This window comes from Populus trichocarpa, chromosome 17, assembly GCF_000002775.5.
Source record: "Populus trichocarpa isolate Nisqually-1 chromosome 17, P.trichocarpa_v4.1, whole genome shotgun sequence".
NCBI classification, from domain to species: Eukaryota; Viridiplantae; Streptophyta; class Magnoliopsida; order Malpighiales; family Salicaceae; genus Populus; species Populus trichocarpa.
In genome coordinates this window covers 10915134-10935517 of record NC_037301.2, presented here as the reverse complement: position 1 = coordinate 10935517, position 20384 = coordinate 10915134, and the positions used below count along the sequence as shown (strand labels likewise).

General features: G+C 34.1%; 1 protein-coding gene, 1 long non-coding RNA gene and 2 pseudogenes across 2 annotated transcripts in view; 2 read left to right on the top strand and 2 right to left on the bottom strand.

The window, feature by feature from the left end:
* The window catches only part of LOC18107324 (putative receptor-like protein kinase At5g39000), a 54211-nt gene that overhangs the window by 17753 nt on the left and 16074 nt on the right, over window positions 1-20384 (bottom strand). The window lies entirely within an intron of this gene.
* On the bottom strand, window positions 4943-7168 carry LOC112324676 (receptor-like protein kinase FERONIA; annotated as a pseudogene).
* LOC127904641 (small nucleolar RNA Z247) lies at window positions 7644-7768 on the top strand (annotated as a pseudogene).
* LOC112324701 (uncharacterized) lies at window positions 14418-15176 on the top strand. Its single transcript, XR_002978698.2, has 2 exons — window positions 14418-14575; window positions 14655-15176. It is a non-coding gene; the product is annotated as an uncharacterized LOC112324701 (long non-coding RNA).

The following is a 20384-nucleotide window of genomic DNA, read 5'->3' as shown; positions in this document are numbered from 1 at the left end:
AATTGCTATTTTGAAAATATGCAGAGGAAGTCTTAGAAACTGAGGAGAAAAGGGGAAAGAAGATTGGAAAAAAAAAACAACAACCAGCGGTGCAAAATCTAACCTTTTATTACCATACGAGTTGTCTAGGAATGGATCGGCGATGTCACGAGGATTAAACCACAATCATAGAAGTTAGAGTTTGGCTGTAAAACGATGCCTCATGACTCATGTGTTGTCTCAACAAAACGGAAGCACTAGTGCGTGACCGTATAAATTGCATTTGCACCTGTCCTTTTTAAATAAATTAATATGATATATGCCTATTACTAAAGTGCATTTTATCAAACTTAATAATTACAAAAAAAACAAAAAAGAAAAGACAAAAACAAAACTCCTTGACGAAGGGCAAAGACAATTCCAATGCAAGGACACTTCAGCTTTTCACTGTGCACGTGAAAAGAAATACTTGAAAGCATAGTTTTGAAACCCGGTCCGGTCCGACGGGTCGACTCGGGGCTGGAACCGGGCCGGGTTGAAGAAAAAACAGAAGAAAAAAAAACCCGGTGTGATCCGGCAAGACCTGGTCAAGACCTAGTTGCAAATCTGTTAACTTTTGTTTTGATTTAAAAAAAATAAACTAACCCGGCCGACCTGGTCAAAACCCAGAACCCGGGTCTTGGACCGGACCGGCTACCAAACCGGATTTTAAAACTATGCTTGAAAATGCCCCTCTCCACCTGTCCATTATTTTTTATTCAAAAGGGCATATTGCTCATTTTACCATGAAAGTAAAAATAAAAAAAATTAATATATCCTATTTCCAAAGTCATTTGTGCTTTTTCTATAAAAGCAAAATCATTATCTCACTATTCAAATCAACATTACCAATGGGTTTGGCTGTACAATAATAAATCTATACTAAAACGGGAGCTCTTTTAGTCTCTTATAACGAAAGACTTATTTACAGGAGGCTTTTTTAACTTTAAATCTAATTAAATTATGCTTGAAGTTGAGAATATATCTTGGATGACGTGATATACACTTTTTAAATAATTGAAGTGGCTGAATGTTTTGTCAAATATTCTTGAATAATTAAAATAGGTGGATGTTTTATAAAGGATGACGTCCACATATACTAAAAGATTCTTTTATATCCATGTGTGTGTGTTCGCGCTCAGAAGATTAGAACCGTAATCTGGATTTTCATTGGCGAATTCATCCTCATCAGAACTTGATATTTCATACAAGGCTTTTTGGAGTTTTTTCTTGTATTCTAACTTTGAGCTCGATGATGCAAGGCTTTCTTGAATTCGACTTTTAGAGGTGAGAATTGTAAATTGTCCTTCTTGAGATGGAGTTGATGGGGATGCTTGCAGCTATGGAGCTTGATGAGATTGTAGCCAAGTATGCACAACTTGAGAACAAGCTTGAGTTTCTCTGAATTGGGTCCGCCATTTTACTTTGATTTTCCTCATGAGATCCAAAGAGTAACCAATATCTTCATCTACATCATTTATTATAATGAAGTCCCAAGATAGCATGGGACACCAAAGGTTGAGATGAAATAAAAAGAGGCAGGAATTGAATTCAAAGGTATTTTTGCTGCAAACAACTCCAATCTTTATATGAATTTTCAGGGAGAATCCTACTTATTGAAGAAAAATATTGCCACCAATTGCTTGAGAACTAAGTTGGAAAATTATTTAGACAATGTTTTGTCAAAATGGATAAACGTATGAATGGTGAAATTGAGAGGGGGAAATATAAAGAATGATCTTATTTAGGTCTTCATTGTAAAATTATTTTTAATTGGACAAATGTGAAGATAACAGTTTCTTGACTTAAAAGGGTTAATGAGTTTTTTTAGGGAGGATTCGGAGGGTAATTAACACAAGTGGGAGTACAAGCAATAGGACAATAACAAGAGAAAAATAATTAATAGTTGAAAGAGGGTAGAACATAAGAACCTTAATTTATAGTTTTATTAATGAAGAGAAAAATTCACTATTTTTTTTTTACCTCTTTAACATGTTTAGAACTCCTTAAATAAGCTAAAAAACGTAACAAAATTAATAAACTAGGAAACCCCAAAATAAAGAAAAAGAAACAAACTAAGAGAAATAAAATTACCATTCTCAATATTATTTAATTTTCTAAACTAGATAGAAAAAATAAAATCATCATAAAACAAAATATTTTTCTAAATTAAATAGAAAATAATAATAATAATAACTAAGAAATTTTATTTTCATAAAAATCCTCGGCATCATCAATAATGTTGTTGAAGGGGCAATTTGGGATTGAGTATAAGTGAGGTGTTTGGACTAGGTGATGTTGATGAAAGGATTCAAAATTGATTATTTGAGGCAATTAAAAACTAGCCTCACAATAGGAGGTTATACCCTCCTTAAAATATCTTGAATGCTTGATGTTGTGGCTTTAATTGGTTTTAATGGTGTAGGAGTATTTGATTCTTTTGACTTCTTGACCGAGATGCTCATTTTGAGTCTAGTAAAGACTCTTTGACTTCTTCTATGAATTCAATCTTGAAATCAGATTTTGATATATTATCTTGTCAAATTTATTTTATTTTATTTTTTTCAATATTTTATTTTATTTTTTTCAACAACATATTTACATATTGACAATTTATTTGTGAATTTTTTTTTTGAAAAATAAATCATCATGAAAATATTAGATGCACAAAATAATGAATAAAATTTTCTTTTCGATAGTTGAATGATTTTCTCGAGGAACTAACCAGATACCCAAATGATATCGGAACAAAATATACCAGATCAATATCAAAGGCATCAGTTTCAATTATAAAAAAAGTCTCCGGATTAGGAAGCCTTTAAACATGGAAAATTCTTGAGTTGATTTCTAATTAGAGTTTTCACAATTTTGATTATTTGATGATTCTAGGCAGAAGAGTTTTTCTTAAGTCTTTTGTACAAAGGTTGTCATATGGTTCTAAGATTTGTAAAAATATCTAAAACATAATTCAGGCATCCCATAAACCTTTAAAGCTAGGTTTTATCCTTGATTTTATCTAAGGATTTATCAGCAAATTTTATTGATCTGGTGATAAAGGTTATTGATCTAAAAGTAAGTTTGACATATTCATGATGAATAAAAGTACAAAATTAGATTAATTGAAATATTATTAGTTTAGTTATATAAATATAAATATTACGTAATCATTTATCCACGCACAAAAAAATTCCTTTTTTTTTCTTTACATCACAAACTCTTTTTTTATTATTATTATTTGCTATAACTAGTAAAAAAGAGATATAAAGATGAGATGAGATTGATCAGCTCGTTTTAATACATGGAGAGATTTAAATTATTGATGTAGTCTAGCTTATAATAATTAAAGATTCTGAATATTCAGTAAAGATATGATACAATAAAATAGAGATTTTATATATATAGATAGAGATTTGATCTAGACAAATTATATGAATAATCTAATATATGTTTTTATTAATAAATGAGACATGTCTAATCTTAAAAGGAGCTTTTGTCGAGTCAGATTGGATTAACACTTTAAAACTGCATCTCTTATCAGACTGTTGAATCTCTTGGAATTAGGAATCAAGCTTGGATGCTGCTATTTGAGTCAATTTTGTTATTTTTTTAGGTTTTTTTTTATCTATTATTTAATTTGATTTTTTATTTTAATTTCCTTTGTGCTTTTAGATTTTGTTCCCTAGTAGGTGTAGAGTTTTTTTTTTAATCTATTTATAAGTCTTGTAAACATCTAAGAAAGCATTTTATTAATTTTATTTTTAGATAAATAAATTATAAATTTATAGTTCATATCTGTAATTTTTTTAATGCTTATATTTATCCTTATAGTTCTTGCCTGCGTCAACCATGCTTTGAGCTGGCTAATTATTATTTTTTATTTCATATTAAGTATAAACAGGTAGGTAGTGAAAGGGAAATTAAGAGTTATGCAAAATTGAACAAAAAATAAAAGGTCAATCTTTAAAATAAGATGCCCACTCCGGCGTGAAAAATGGAATATCAAAGGCAAATACATGTTGTTGGCAAAGTTCCAAGCCTTTGGTCCCAGTTTCATGGAAACATCTAATGCACATTATGAGGCAACAAATAGAGGGGACCAATTGGAAATGGAAGAAGTGACCTTTGAAAGGTCTTCTGTGTTGTGTAGTAAGTGACCTTTGAAAGGTCGTCTCGTCAGTTCTGTGTAGCAGTGACCTTTGAAAGGCATCAAAGACTTCCAAGTCGTCGGCGTTATTCAATCAATAATTCATCATTAAAAAAATCCGCACTTTCCAAGAAAATTAACTTTTAATACATCATAATCAGACTTCTGTATATTTCCTTAGAATTGTTTTTTTTTTTAAAACAAATTATGGAAATATATTGGTAACGTTCTAGAAATGAGACGGCAGAATTTTCGTCCTTAACATGTGTACCTTTCTTTATTGATTTTAATAAATTTAGATATAACTAGTAAATTCACGTTGTTTTATCTTATTAATTTATACAATCATTTTAATTCTTATTTAATATTTGTTTTTCTTATTTTCTCTACAATAAGTTGGCAAGGATAATGATGTCCAATATATTTCGGAAAATAATAACATGAAAGTCTTACAATGTTGTTATCAATTTACTATTTTACTAATACCATATATCTACATGCAATAAATATATTTTCTATTTTTTTATTGTGTGTAAAGAAAATTTTATTATACTTAGAAAGTAATTAGTGTTTGGACTAGGTGATGTTGATGAAAGGATTCAAAATTGATTATTTGACGCAAAAACTAGCCTCACAATAGAAGGTTATACCCTCCTTAAAATATCTTGAATGCTTGATGTTGTGGCTTTAATTGGTTTTAATAGTGTAAGACTCTTTGATTCTTTTGACTTCTTGACCAAGATGCTCATTTTGAGTCTAGAAAAGACTCTTTGATATCTTTTATGAATTCAATCTTGAGATTAGATTTTGATATATTATCTTGTCGCTTGACAAAGATTTGTTTTGACACAATATTTTGATGCACAATATTAGATGCACAAAATAATTAATAAAATTTTCTTTTTTGATAGTTAAATGATTTTCTAGAGGACCCAACCACATACCCAAATCATCTCGTAGGGCCTTCGATGTGCTCGTAGGGCCTGTTTTGGACAATCCGAAATCCGAAACTTTGGCCACCCATTTCTCATCCAGCAAGATATTTGTTGTCTTCACATCACGATGAATGACAGTGTGCTTGGCACCTGTGTGAAGGTAATGCAACCCACGGGCAGCACCGATGCAAATCTCTAGGCGTTGAGTCCATGAAAGTGGAGGATTATCAGTTCTGTAGAGATAATCACGAAGCGTCCCCCGAGCCATATAATCATACACCAGGATCATCTCATTATTATCATTACAGTAACCAATTAGAGAAACCAAATGGCGGAATCTAAGCTGGGAGAGCATAGCTCAATCTCTGTCCTGAACTCGGTTGCACCCTGCTGTGAACTTGGATTCAATCGCTTGATCGCAGCACGATTGACTCCACCATCAAATAATCCTTTGTACACGTTACCAAAGCCACCAACACCAATAATGAATGAATCGTCGAAGTTGTTTGTAGCTGCTATGATCTCAACTAGCGAGAAACGGTAGCATAGTTCAGAAGGTAGAGATGGCCTATGGGTCTTTGTTGACTTTCTTGAAGAGGAAACAAGAGGGCTTAAGTTTGAAGCTGCATCACCAGAAACCAAGTCCTTGAATTTTTGGACTCTTCTCCGGAAAATCAAGAAAAATAGGACAGAGACGACAACAATGCCCGAAACAGCAGCACCAATAATGGCGACTGTTCTTCTTAGACTATGCTTTGGCTTTGTTGATGTCGCGCTAGGAGGAGTATTACTAATGGTTCTATCCTGATATACACCAGGATTTGGTCCGGAAAGTCTATCTGATTTGCTCAATTTAAAGATTTCAGCTCCATTCAACATTGCTTCAGAGAAACTAAATGACTGTGGACTAGGGTGCAATGCAATCGACAAATTCTGTACCTCCTCGATTCCTCTGGCATGCATCTTCACTTCGTAAACTTTGTATATGGGAACCCCATTTCCATCAGCCCAAGAAATTATATCTGCGTAAAGCTCGGCAGTTTGATTAGCGATATATATTTGAAAGATTAGATCGCCTTCCCGCAATATAATCGGTATAAACTGACAGAAATGAAGCCTAACAAAATAGGTGAATGTGGAGTGGACCGGAAACTCCCAAGTCATATTGTATTCCTCATTTACAGTAGAATTGGGCCCCATGGTCCTAGCAGTTCGATAGAGTACGTCAGGTGCAGCATAGCGAGTGTGGTTATTATGCTGAATTTGAATAGTGCCATTATATTGATAAACGCTCGGTCTAGTATCCGTCAAGTAATTCACGTCGTTTACCCAACTTCGAAACATGCCACTGTCGTTGTAGGGTTCGATGTAATTCGCAGCCACATTTATTCGGTACATAAGCTCTAAAGCAGTTTCTTTTTGAAGGGGAGAATTGACGTCCTTGTCAACATTATGCAGACCTGGGTCACCCGCAGTCGTGTAATAAAGATTGGTGGGCATGGATACGATTTCAATCCCGTTGATGAAAGCATATGCATCAGCTAAATGAGGATTTGGCGTGAACGTTATGCTCAAATTTTTCTGCTCACCTTCAACATTTAAGATGAATTCTCTGGCGTAACTTCGTTCACCAAGAGGGTCAGTGTAATGGAAGCCACTGAAGTTGCTAAGAAAGGTATAGCGACCGGATGTGACAGAAAAAGATGTTTTAGACCTGTTGAAACTGTCAAAGAACCATCTCAACCCAAAAGCTTAAGCTATTAGGTAAGGTCCTAGGATATGATTTATATTATTCTCTAACACACCCCCTCAAGTGAAAGCCCTTTAAGCTTGAAACTTGCACAGGCTCACATTACCTTTGTGCTTAATTTTTATCAAATAAATGGAGATGATGAGATTCGAACTCGAGACCACTTGGTCATCAAGGCTCTGATACCATGTCAAATGTTAGAGAATAATATAAATCATATCGTAGGACCTTACCTAATAGCTTAAACTTTTGGATTGAGATGGTTCTTTGACATGGTATCAGAGCTTTTTAGCTAACACCCTTAAACAGATCCTTTTTCATGGCTTCCTCTAGTCCAAACATCACTTTTCCAATTATTAATCATCTTATCTCTGTCAAATTAGATGGCTCTAATTATCTTGGTTGGGTGTCTCAATTTCTTCCTATTTTAAGGAGTAATGATCTTCTGGGTATTGTTAATGGCTCAGAATCTTGTCCTTCTAAATTTCTTGTTGATTCAAATGGACAAGCTACACTCACAGTGGATCCACAATTTATTTTATGGACAAAAAAGGACCAGTATTTACTTAGTTGGTTGAATGCTGCTCTCTCGGAGACAATTCTCCCTACAGTTTTTGGCTTGAATACTTCCAAGGAGGTATGGGATTCACTGGCCAATCGGTTTGCTGCTCCAAATCGCTCTCGTGTTTCACATTTGAAGAGACAGCTTCAAAATATACAGCAAGGGAATAAATCTTGTGCAGATTATATTCATATTGCTAAAGGCCTAGCCAATCAACTTGCTGCTGTGGGCAAGCCTATTGAAGATGATGATCTGATATCTCATATTATTGGTGGTCTTAGTACTGCCTATACTTCTTTCATCACTTCCTTCTCATTTGCAACAAGAGATATTTCTCTCTCGTTCAATGAATTTCAATCTGAACTGCTTAGTTGTGAAACTTTATTGGAAAATCAGACCAAGACAGTACCTCCAGAGGCTAGCTAATTTGCACTATTTAATCAATATCGGGGTTCATCCGGATTCAGCAAAAAGCATAGATTTGGTCAACCCAAATATTCTCCTCGCACTCAGCATCCATCATATTCTCCTCGTACACAACATCCATTTCGGAGTGGCAGCACCATCAACACAAATTCTGGAAATTTCTCTAGAAATGAGAATCAGCCTCTATCTACGGTTTTTAACAAAAATCGTACTCTCTGCCAGATTTGTAACAAGCTGAACCATCAAGCATTGGATTGCTATCATCGCATGGATTTCTCCTATCAAGGGAGACACCCACCATCTCAGTTGGCTGCAATGGCAGCACATACTCACAATGTCAATGACAATGAACCATGGTTTGCTGATAGTGGCGCTAACAATCACATCACTACTGCATTGGATAACTTGGCCCTACAACAACCATATCAAGGTGGAGAAACAGTGACTGTTGGCAATGGTGGTGGTTTGCAAATCTCCAATACTGGTTCCACACTTATCCAAACACCTACGTCTACACTTCATTTAAATAATGTTCTTCATTGTCCTCTAGCTTCTGCTAATCTGCTTTCTATTCAATAGTTTTGTGCTGATAATAATTGTTATTTTCAACTTACTTCTAGTCGTTTTCTTGTGAAGGACATGCAGATGGGAGAAATTATGTTGCAGGGACCGAGTAAAGCTGGTCTATATCCGATATACTTGAAACATTTCTCATCAAATAAAAGTCACAGTTTGGTTGCTTTTATTGGTGTCAAAGCTCCAGTTTCAGTTTGGCATAATCGACTCGGTCATCCATCTTCTTCTGTATTCCAACATTTGTTACGTCATTCTCAGTTGTCTGTGTCTGGTTCACAACGACAAGAATCTTTATGTGAGCCATGTCTGGTTCACAACGACAAGAATCTTTTTCAATTTCTAGTTGCGTATCGAATTTTCCTCTTGAGCTTATACACTCTGATGTGTGGACCTCTCCAGTAGAGTCAATAAGTGGCTGCAAGTTTTATGTCTTATTTGTTGATAATTTTTCCCGTTTCACTTGGCTCTTTCCATTGAAACACAAGTCAGATGTCTTTGTTTGTTTTCTTAAATTCAAATGCTTAGTTGAAAATCTTCTATCTCGAAAAATTAAGCAATTATAAACTGATGGGGGTGGAGAATTCACTTCTTCTCAGTTCAAAACGTTTCTTGCAAATAATGGTATTGTTCATAGAATTTCTTGTCCATACACATCCGAACAAAATGGTATAGCGGAACGCAAACATCGTCATGTGGTTGAATCTGGCTTAGTTCTTCTTGCTCACTCACACTTGCCTAACAAATATTGGGTTGATGCTTTTCTTACTGCCATTTATCTCATCAATAGATTACCCACTCCAACATTAAATAACAATACTCCATACACCAAGTTATTTAATGCAGAACCAGATTATTCTATTCTTAGAGTTTTTGGTTGTGTGTGCTATCCATTACTGCGACCTTATAATGATAATAAATTATCTTTTCGCAGTAAACGGTGTATTTTCTTGGGTTATTGTTCCAATTCTAAAGGATATCGATGTCTTAATTCTTTAACCAATAGAGTTTATATTTCGCGACATGTCACGTTTGATGAGCATGTGTTTCCAGCTAAGGATATATATTCAGCTACTCCCCCATAACAGGATTGTCCCTCTACTATCTCTCACACGGAATTGGCAAGTAAGTTTTTATCTCTTCCACTCACTTCAAACTTATCTACTCTTATTTCTCCTGCTGTTACCACATCTGCAGATATTTCCCCACAAGATCCATCATCCTCTTTGTCTCTTCCAGTTCCACCAATCTTATCCTTGCCACCTGTAGTTCCAGAATCCCCACATCATATGCCTGAGATATTTGCACTAGCAGAATCTATACCCTCTCCCTCCCAAGACATTTCCTCTACTACACAACCGTCCTTAGAGTGTTCTTCTCTGCCTTCTTAGATGATTACTCGTAGCATTACTGGATCTCTCAAACCTAAACAACTTTCTGACTTTCACCTCTATCACTCTACAAAACATCCTCTCAAAGCCCTTTATACTATCATCCTTCCTCCTGAACCAACTACCTTTTCACAGGCCTCAAAGAGCCCACATTGGAGAGATTCCATGACTGCCGAATATAATGCTTTAATATCCAATGGTACTTGGACTTTGTGTCCACGACCCTCTCATAAACATGTGATTCGAAACAAGTGGGTTTACAAACTTAAACAAAAATCAGATGGCACTATTGATCGTTATAAGGCAAGGCTTGTGGCAAAGGGTTTTGAGCAACAAGATGGCATCGATTACACTGAGACTTTTAGTCTAGTTATTAAACCAGCTACTATTCGTCTCATTCTTGCTCTTGCAGTTCATTATGATTGAATTATTCGGCAATTAGATGTTTCAAATGCCTTTTTACATGGACAGTTGACGGACGAAGTATTTATGGAACAACCACAAGGCTTTGTGGATTCATCTCAGTTTGATTCTGTTTGTCACCTCCACAAATCTCTTTACGGCTTGAAACAAGCTCCTCGTGCCTGGTTTCAACGTCTCTCCCAGGTACTTCTTGATCTTGGTTTTATGGGATCCACTGTGGATACATCACTATTTGTATTTCTTCAAGAGGCAATGCGTATTTATGTTCTGATTTACGTTGACGATATTATTGTTACAAGCAATAAGCCAACTGCTGTTTCTGATCTCATTACCAAGCTTCAACATGAATTTTCAATGAAGGATTTAGGACCGCTTTCCTATTTTCTGGGTATTCAGGTTCACCGAAATAGAGAAGGTCTTCATTTGCATCAATCTAAGTATATTGTTGACTTATTGAATCGTGCCAACATGACAGGAGCTAAACCATATCAGTCTCCATGTATTTCTGGTAAGAAGTTATCAAAATTTGATAGTGATCCTCTTCTTGACTCATCACTTTATCGTCACATAGTTGGAGCATTACAATATTGTACCTTGACAAGACCTGATATTGCATTTAGTGTGAATCAACTCTGCCAATTTTTACATGCTCCCACAACTACACACTTTACAGCTGCAAAGAGGGTCCTTCGATACCTTAAATCTACAGTTGAGCATGGCATTTACTTTTCAAAAGGTTTTTTGCAATTACATGGCTACTGTGATTCAGATTGGGCTGGGAGCCCGGATGATAGGCGCTCCACCACTAACTACGGGATTTTCTTAGGTCCTTGTTTAATCTCATGGGCGGCAAAGAAGCAACCTGTCGTTGCTCGTTCTAGTACAGAGGCTGAATATCGTTCCATGGCAATCACTACTGCTGAGCTCTATTGGATTCGAATGCTTTTCAAAGATTTGCATATTCCCCGGACAGCCTCCCCAACCCTCTGGGTTGATAATATTTGAGCTCTTGCTCTGACATCAAATTCTGTCTTTCATGCTAGAACAAAACATATCAAAATTGATTATCACTTCATTCGCGAGAACATTGTTGCTAAAGATATCTCAACTCAGTATATCAGTACAGTTGATCAAATAGCAAATATTTTTACAAAGGATCTCACCATAGCTTGTTTTCTTCTGCTAAGAGACAAGCTCATGATTCGTTCTCTCCCCGTGAGCTTGAGAGAGGCTGTAACAGAAACAGAGGAAAGTCCATGCAGGACTTCTATGTCATCTTTATCTAGTAGTGGTCATGAATCCTCTCTTATCTTCTTATCTCGTGTAACAACTTCCCTCTGTAAACAATATAAATGTACATGTGATGATACTGAATATAATCAATAAGATTCTTCTGAACTCATAATTGTTTACAGAAACCAGTGTAGGAAGCAGGATTAAAATGGAGGCGAACAAACTTAGGTCCTGTTTTGTTGACACGAAACGTGTAGGTGAATTGGGAGAGAGTGACGCGAGCAGTATAATAAGGTACAAAGCTAGTGGAGGCTACATTTTCTGTGGGATGTGTTGAGAGGTTGTTTTGATCTAGAAGGGCCACTCTTGAGTTGATGTCTGCAGTCCATTGCCCAACGTTTCCAACACTATTGGCGGATGAACCACAATCAAGCGCTATGCTATCGAGAGGGACGTAAGGTGGTGGTAAATCCCCGGTTACAAGGATGGTGAGATGGAGGAACAGGAAGGAGAGGTGCAGAGGTGTGAATAAAGATGAGTTTGTGAGAGAGAGATATTTGCTGCTGCTGCTGCTACTCATTTTGTTTTTGGCCAGAGGAGGAGAGATGAAGAAATCAAGAGGAGAAGCACGCTTTAATTATATGCAGAGAGGTGTAAATTTAAGTGGAGTTGACTGATTCTAATTTTTCTCTTAATCACTCATCTATTATCATTATTGTTTTCTTTATTTTTCTTTAGTCAACACCAATATAAGCTCTCCCATCAATATATTTAATTACATGTTGAAAAGTCAAGACCAAGACCAACACGGCAACGTCTCATACATGAAAGCTCTCCTATAATCCTATTATTTATTCGCAATGCATTTATCAATCATTACACTTCCTTTCAACATTAATTTAGCTTTAGAATGCATGTCAACTACTTAACGTATATAACACATGTCATATATAGTAGACAATTAAGTTCACATGTACATTAAAGAGAACATCCAACGTTTTACAGGACAAGGATAAGGTTCCTAATATTATCGTAGATTAAGAACTACTAGAAATTCAGTTACATGCACAAACTATTCTAATGTCATTATATTACATAAACAAAAGATGAGCCTGAAAACAAAAGATGTAATTAAATTATAGAATAACGAATTCAACAATTTTGTATGTTATTTAAGATTAAGGATAAAAAAACCCTTTCAACATAGTAATTCTCAATGATTTCATAAGAAATATTTAATCTTGATTATTTCATTAAATTTTTATTCCCAATTGTCTTTAATTTTGTTGATCGTCAATTCAATTTAATTTTTCTATTTGACAATAATTACTCGTTTCCATCATTGGAACCACTTAATTTAATTTTTCTCGATCATCAAATATATTGATGCCATTAATTTTCATTTCAGAAACTAGTCATTTTAGTTTTTCGATAGTCAAATATACTGGCATCTTTTTTAGTTTTTCACAATCGATCTATTAAGAACTTATAATGAAATCAAAGAAATTATAAAAGCGCATTATCAAGAATTTGACATGATTAATTAACAAAGATACAATGCACCTACCTGAAATCTGTACTCGAGCAAAAACTTCTTATTGTTGTATTGAACTCGCGACCTCTCCTATGTCATAGGAGTAACTCATCCCATATAATTTGATTTTTTATGAAAATATTATTCAACTCTCAATCAAAACTTAAATTCCAAACCATGGTAAGAAACACAACAATTCTTTTCATGTTCAATCTCATGTTATTCTTAATAAAACATACCAATGCCATTGGATTTTTTTTCCATAATTTATTCTTAACAATCACAATAATACATTTCCTTATACAAAATCATACTTCAATTTAAATTCGGTCTTCATCCTCCTTTTGGTGTTCATTTGGCCGAACCTCATCTTATAAAAAAGAGGGTGTTCGTTTTCTTTTCTCATCAATTTACTTGTCCCTCATTGTATCAATAACATGACATAGGTCTCCTCATTTGATTAGTCTAATCCAAAACAAAGCCCTTATTTGGTTAAAACTTCCTCTTAAAATGACTTGTCTTATTTCACATTGTAGCACCCGACATCGCGGCGGTCTTAAAAATAAATTTTGAAAAAGAACGGATTTATGGCATCCTGTTCTTTATGGGGAATGGTCTTGTTTAAGGAGTCGCCACCTAGTATTATGGTTACTAGGAACCCTAACTGGTCAATAGAGATTCTATGATACGAGACTGTTTACGCAAAAGGGAAGATATTATCACCCCTTAAGCGTCCTGCCTGAGGCAGGCTGCATTGCTGATTTTGTCATAAATTGCTAATGTTTTGTTGGTTTATACTATGATGGTTTGCGTGTAATATTCCTGACTCTGGCGCAAGTGAATATTCAACTACGGATATTTCCAACTCTGGCGTTGGTAAATAATAAAACCAAAATAAATTTAAATCAATATTTTTATTCCTGACTCTAGCGTCGGTGAATAAACAAATAAAATAAATTTATTTTTACGCATACACAATTTTTTATTTTTTTATGTAGCTAAATAAAATTAAAATACAATAAAATAAAATAAATTTACATTAGTATTTTTATTCCCGACTCTGGCGTCAGTGAATAAACCAATAAATTTATTTTATTTTATTTTATTTTTTTGCATGCACGTTTTTTTATTTTTATGTAACTAAATAAAATATGATAAAATAAATTTGAATCAGTATTTTTATTCTAACTCTGGCGTCGGTGAATAAAAACAATAAATTTATATTTATATTTTATTTATACATACACAAATTTTTGCTTTTTATTTTTTATTGTTTTGGGCTGGGCGCTGGGCTAGGCCCAGCCAGCCCGGCCCGGTCACTGGCCCAAGCCAGTGACCCGGCTGGGCAAAATGTGGAGCACGCGTGAAGTAATTTCACGCGTGCATTCACTGTGTGAAGGTAATTAAATTACCTTCACACAGTGTTCTTTGATCATTCAATTTCAAAGAACGCAAAGGGATGAAGAGCTGGCGTACCTGCTTCTGGAGTGGCGAAGAGGCTGCAACGGTGGTGGTGACTTTCGTTCAACTGCTTTCCTTTATCTCCCCGCTGTGTGCACTGTTCTCTCTTCTTCTCAGTTCTTGAGGTGAACTAACTAAGAAGGTAATGGATATGCCGGCTTTCTCCAAGTTTTTTACTGACTTCGGGTTCTTCCTTTTCTGCAGGGACGAAGACAATAACAAGGCTAATTCTTGTCTCTGTGTTGCTACTCCCTTTTCTCTCCTTCTCTATGTGAATTTGTTCTTTTTTGTTGTCCCCTCTGGCCTCTGCCTCTTTTTTTTCCCTGTGTATTATTTCTTTCTCTGGGTTTTTGCTTTGTTTTTGCTCTGGTTCTGCTTCTGTTTTTTTTTTTTTTGCTCTCTGGTTTTCAGTCCCCTGTTCTGGGTTTTCTTCTCCCTTTTATAGAGAAGCTTGCCCCTCAACCAGTCCTGCCTTTGCAGGACTGTTATGGAATCCACGAACGAGATCATGGGCAAGAGACGTGGTCCATGATCGGATTTGTTGCAGATTTTCAGGTCTCCGGTTGAATCGGGATGAAGAAGACCACATGGCTGTTCCACTAGCAACGACGACGTTTCGGCAGAAAGTGATATTTTTATTTTGACCCCTGCTTTCTTTGGAAATTTGACAGTTGGACCTCAATTAAAATCCCTTTTAATTTTACCATTGGATTAATTTCAATTAAATCCCTGAATTTATTTAATTAATTAAATCAAAGTTTAATTAACTCCACAAACTTATTAATTCTTCTAACTTCATTAATTAAACTAATCCAAATTTTAATTAAATTTGCAAACTTATTAATTCTTCAATTTCTGATCAATTTACTTTTAAATCTGATAATTTCATCCCTGAACTTTGAATTTGTGTTGTTTTAACCACATTCTCAAATATATTTTTATCCATTCATTTTATATTATTTATTCAAAAATTGGGTTATGACACACATCATCTACCCATACAACAATGCATTCTCTTTACCCTTAATTAGTTTCTTTAATTAATACTATGGTAGCTATACTTATCGAATTCTTTAAATCTCATCTTCCTTAACTTCATTTTGACCGAAACATGTATAAGGTAAAACACTAAGGTTTTTTCTTCGATCTCTTCCCTCTATTCACCATTAATAAATTCTTCTTCCAAGCAAATACACATATTCATGTGCATACATACTTCTATTTGAAACCATCAACAGTACTATTTATTCTCATATCATCAGTAAGCTATTTCTACATCATCACTTCCATTTATCAAGAGTTATTCCTAAATCAAGAAATTTTCCTTTGGAATCTACCCTATGGCCGAACCACCAAGTTCAATTTCTTCCAAGTTCTTTCATTCCAAGCACTTCATTTTCTCACCATAATCTCACGTTTAAAATTTGTAAGCTCAAGATCCAAGAATACATAACACCTTGGAAAATTCATTTTGAATCATTTATTTATCTTGAGAGTGCTAGTTCAAGCTCTAAACATTGAAGATTACAATTCAATTTCTATTCCTCCTTCATGCTCAAAGGTGGCCGACCCTATGTTTAGGTTTCCTCTTGATATATTTCAATTCAATTTCTTTGCTATTCACTTGAGTTTTTGTTCCTTCTTTACTAATTACTTCTATTTGTTTCATTAAGTTCCAAAAATCAGCATATACAAAAAAAACTCTAGTTCTTCACATTTAAGGGGGTTTCATCCCTTCCAACAACATTCAATCAAAACAAAGATGAAAACAAGAAAGATTTTCTTACCACTCGAATTTGAACACGATTTACGAATGTTCTTTAACAATTTATTCTTCTTCTTACTCTTATTAACTTGGTTCTCTTCCAATTTGTTCTTATCTAACCGAACTTCTCTCTATCTCTACACCTCTAAATGGTGGTTTCCATCCTCACACTCACTTATTACTCATTCAAGCATCATATTTTAGGGATATGCAAGAGGTTTGATGAAGAAAATGCAAGAAAGAGGAAGGGATTTTGTTGTTGTTTCTGGCCGGCATTATTAGGGAAGGGAAGAGTCACTCGTATACCTCCTCTTAATTGATCCCTGGCCGTGTTTAGTTCTATTCCAACTTGTATTTTAATATTTTTGTACCGTTAAAGGATGAAATTCTTTATTTTCTTAAGCTAATATTTGGTATAATTTTTATTATCTCTAATTATTTATTCGTTACACACGAATATTTATTTTATTATAAAAAATAGTATATTTCCATTAAAATTAACATCCCTTGTAGTTTCTATTTGAGCTTAAATAAGTTTTTCTTCATAAAAATACTGACTAAGATCATACCTCATACTAGGGGTAAGAAGAATATATGAGAAAAACTATCAAAATACATACATGGATCTATAAAAGTCTGAACCCAACACTAGAGGGCATTGTCACAAAAAGAAAAAAAAGAACAAGAACAAGAAAGAGGAAGCAAAAAGAAAAAAGAAGTGAAAGAAAAGAAAAGAAAAGAAAATGATGGTTTGATGATGCTAATATTATGAGGCGAGACTCCTCATTAAAAAAAAAAAATCTATCCAAACAAAGTTTATGAGAAAACTTCACAAAAGAAAAAAGACTGAAGAAAAGTTATCCTAAGTCTTTAAATCCTCAAACACTTTTTTTAGCCTCAACACATCCATTTCTTTCATAGCCCATAGCCATAACATGTATTATGTGCCTTTAGAAGTCCTTTCTAATAAAGCACACATAACATGGGTTGATAAGTGGTGATCACACGAAGTGATAAAATGAGTAGCAGTCCGCTCTTATTCATGCAAGAAATATGTAAATTTTAACATGAGGCAAACTTTGATTCTATATTGATTTTCAAGTAAATACTTGAAACCACTTTGAGAATTGTAACAGAATGTCACATCTGGTAAAGACCTGACCTAAAGATAACCCACACTCTGAAACTGATAAAACCTTCAGGGGAATTGCTTGAAGAATTGTTTTGATACATACATTGAAAGTTTTAGATTTCATGAACAAAACCAAGTATTTTAAAGATTTCTTTTAGAAAAAGATTTATGTGCTGAAACAAAACCCAAAAATCCCTTAAAATGAAAAGGATAATTAAAGCATTGACAAGAGCATGATGGAAAGTAATGTCAAATCACATATTCATTGGAGCAACAAAGGGGCCCCCACAGGAAACAAAAGCTAGAGAATTCTTCCTAAGAATGAAGTGGGTAAAAGATGCAGCACAAGAAATAGATTATAGCTCAAGCATACAATTTGGAACAAACAAACAAGCTCACACCATAAAGATGAGTTCATAGGAAACCAAAGAAGGGAGTATCTATGTTTTCAAACCAGGTAAGGATGCATGTATTTAACCTCAAAGCATTGCACAAGGTTTTATTTTACAGAAAATTCTCAAAATTAGACTCAAATGAGTTAAAGATTGACAAAGAATGAGTCCTTGAGCATAGAAAATCAAGAAGGAGGAAGTTAACCCTACAATCAAGGAAGGAATTGCCCTCGCAAACAAAACGTTTCGGATTCAGTTAAAACAACTAAGACACGTTTGGATAGTTCTAGTTGAAGGGAATCGCTGAGATTTAGGATTTCAGGTCAACTAAGCTGAAAACATGAGTCATTGAGATGCAAGACTTTGGAAGAAAAGAGTTACACACGAGAATAACTATGAAAATATAGCTCTCCTAGTAGATGAAGACATAAATGAGGACATTTCATCATTTCAAACTAAGTCATTGACCTAGAAAATCAAGGTTTGTTCATCGTCACAAACACATCATAGTAGGCTGATAGAAATAGAAATATCATCAGACCATGGCAAACAAAGAGAAAAAAACAATGCAGTAACGTACTAGGAATGTTAATATCTTCCTTTTACGCAATCAGTTCATTGCCTAGAAATTCTAAAACACCAGTTATGGTTCTTAGTAATCATAATACTAAGTGGCGACTCTTAAACTAACCAAAGACCATTCCAGAACACTGTCCGAGAAGTGTCGTTGTGACACTACGCCCCTATGAGAAGGGCACGACACTGACGATTTTAAACCAACAAGTTGAAGCTCGGACAACCCATCTTACTGCTGAGACAGAACGTCTTAGTGCTGAGACAATTGAACTCCGATGATTATACATGGAGCTGAAATCACACATGAGTGGTCTATATACTCCCTTTATCATCCCTTGGTCCCTACGATGACCGCCTCTCCTCCTCCTCCAGTCCCTCTTTTTTAAATAAATTGTATTTGAATTGATAAATTTGTAAATCTATAAAATATTTTATTTTTAATTTAATTTAATTTAATTTCTTTTAATTATTTTCTACTCTGTTTAATAGATGTTTTAAAAAATCATTGACAGTCTTACTGACGGATTAAGTTTGTCAGTATATTCCAGAGAGTTGGAAAAGAATTATAGCAAATGTCATCACCACTGTGTAATAACTGACAATCTAATTTTGTCGGTAATATTAAAAAAACCACTGATGAAATTACATATGATTTTTTTTTATTGATGATATGTCATATTCATCGATGGAAATATCGACGGAATAAAGTGAGTAATTTTTTTTTGTTAGACGCGCTTTTTTCATCTGTAAACCCATCAGTGATTATATTGCTGATGGATTGACCGACGAAACATAAATCATCGATGATAAGGTTTTTCATGAACAATATCCATCGGTGAGCTCATTGGTAAAAGCCGTGTCGACTAACTCAGTATCTAACTACAGATGAAATAATCTATTAGTAAATCACAAAATTCTGGTAGTGATTGTGATCAATTAAATTCAATAGAAGAAAGTTGATTCAAGTATGAACCAAATACATGTGATTAAGCAATCCAGTGTGTGTGTATGAAGAAGTTGAAATTAATCCATACAAATTTTGTTTATCTTTATTTTCCATCTTAATATTTCTTTTTTTTGTCCTTTATTTTCAAGCTGATCAACTTTTAAAGCTGGGTTTTACCCTTGGTTTTATCAGTAAATTTTAGTGATCTAGTGATAAAGGTTATTAATCCTTAATATATATTGTACCCTAAAAAAGGTATTTTTAATTAACATCATCTTTAAGGTCGAAATAACTAATTCATTTTGTTTGATGATATTGAGAAACTTTTGTAAGTTGTTAAAATGTTTGGTTATTGATTTAAAAATAAAAGGACACCATCTATGTATTCAACCATAAATTTTAAATACAGATTAAAAATGATGGTTTGAAGTTTTAAATAGCATTTTTTAGTTCAAAAGACATTACATCTCATTTGTAATGAACAAATGGAATAGTGAATGTTGTTTTGTAATGCATTTTTTTTTTTATAAAATTAGAGTTATTAAAATCCTGACTTCATATCAAATTTTAAATATATTTAAGCAATTTAAAGTCTCTTCATAAGATCTTTGTTATTGTGTATTGGATATCTAATATATTGAAGCACAGAGGCTTGTGATTTATGACATGTCTTAGTGCACTTCTTTCTATTTCAGCTTGATTTCAGACATTAAAAGATGGCACACGACCGGGGTGATTTAGAAGGGCTTATAAGACACTTTTTGAGTAATTCATTAATTTAACTTTTTTTATATAATATTTTAGTTGTTTTTTTATTGATTTGAATTGGTCTTTCCTTTGTAAGGACTCTGTTTTTTTTTAGTAATTCATTAATTCATTAGTTTGATGCCATTTATCCACACAGAAAAAAAAATCCCACAGAATGTGATTTATTTTTTATTTTTTTTATAGGGTTATCCTGGGTCACAAGTTTGTCAAGTTAACCCGGGTTAACTTTGGTTTTTTCGATATTCCTTTTATTTTACTCCGGTCTTTTTTTCTATGTGCCTTTAATTTAAAATAATGTTTTTATCTCGATCACATTATGTGGGTTGCGAGTTAGCCAAGTGAACCTCAACTAACT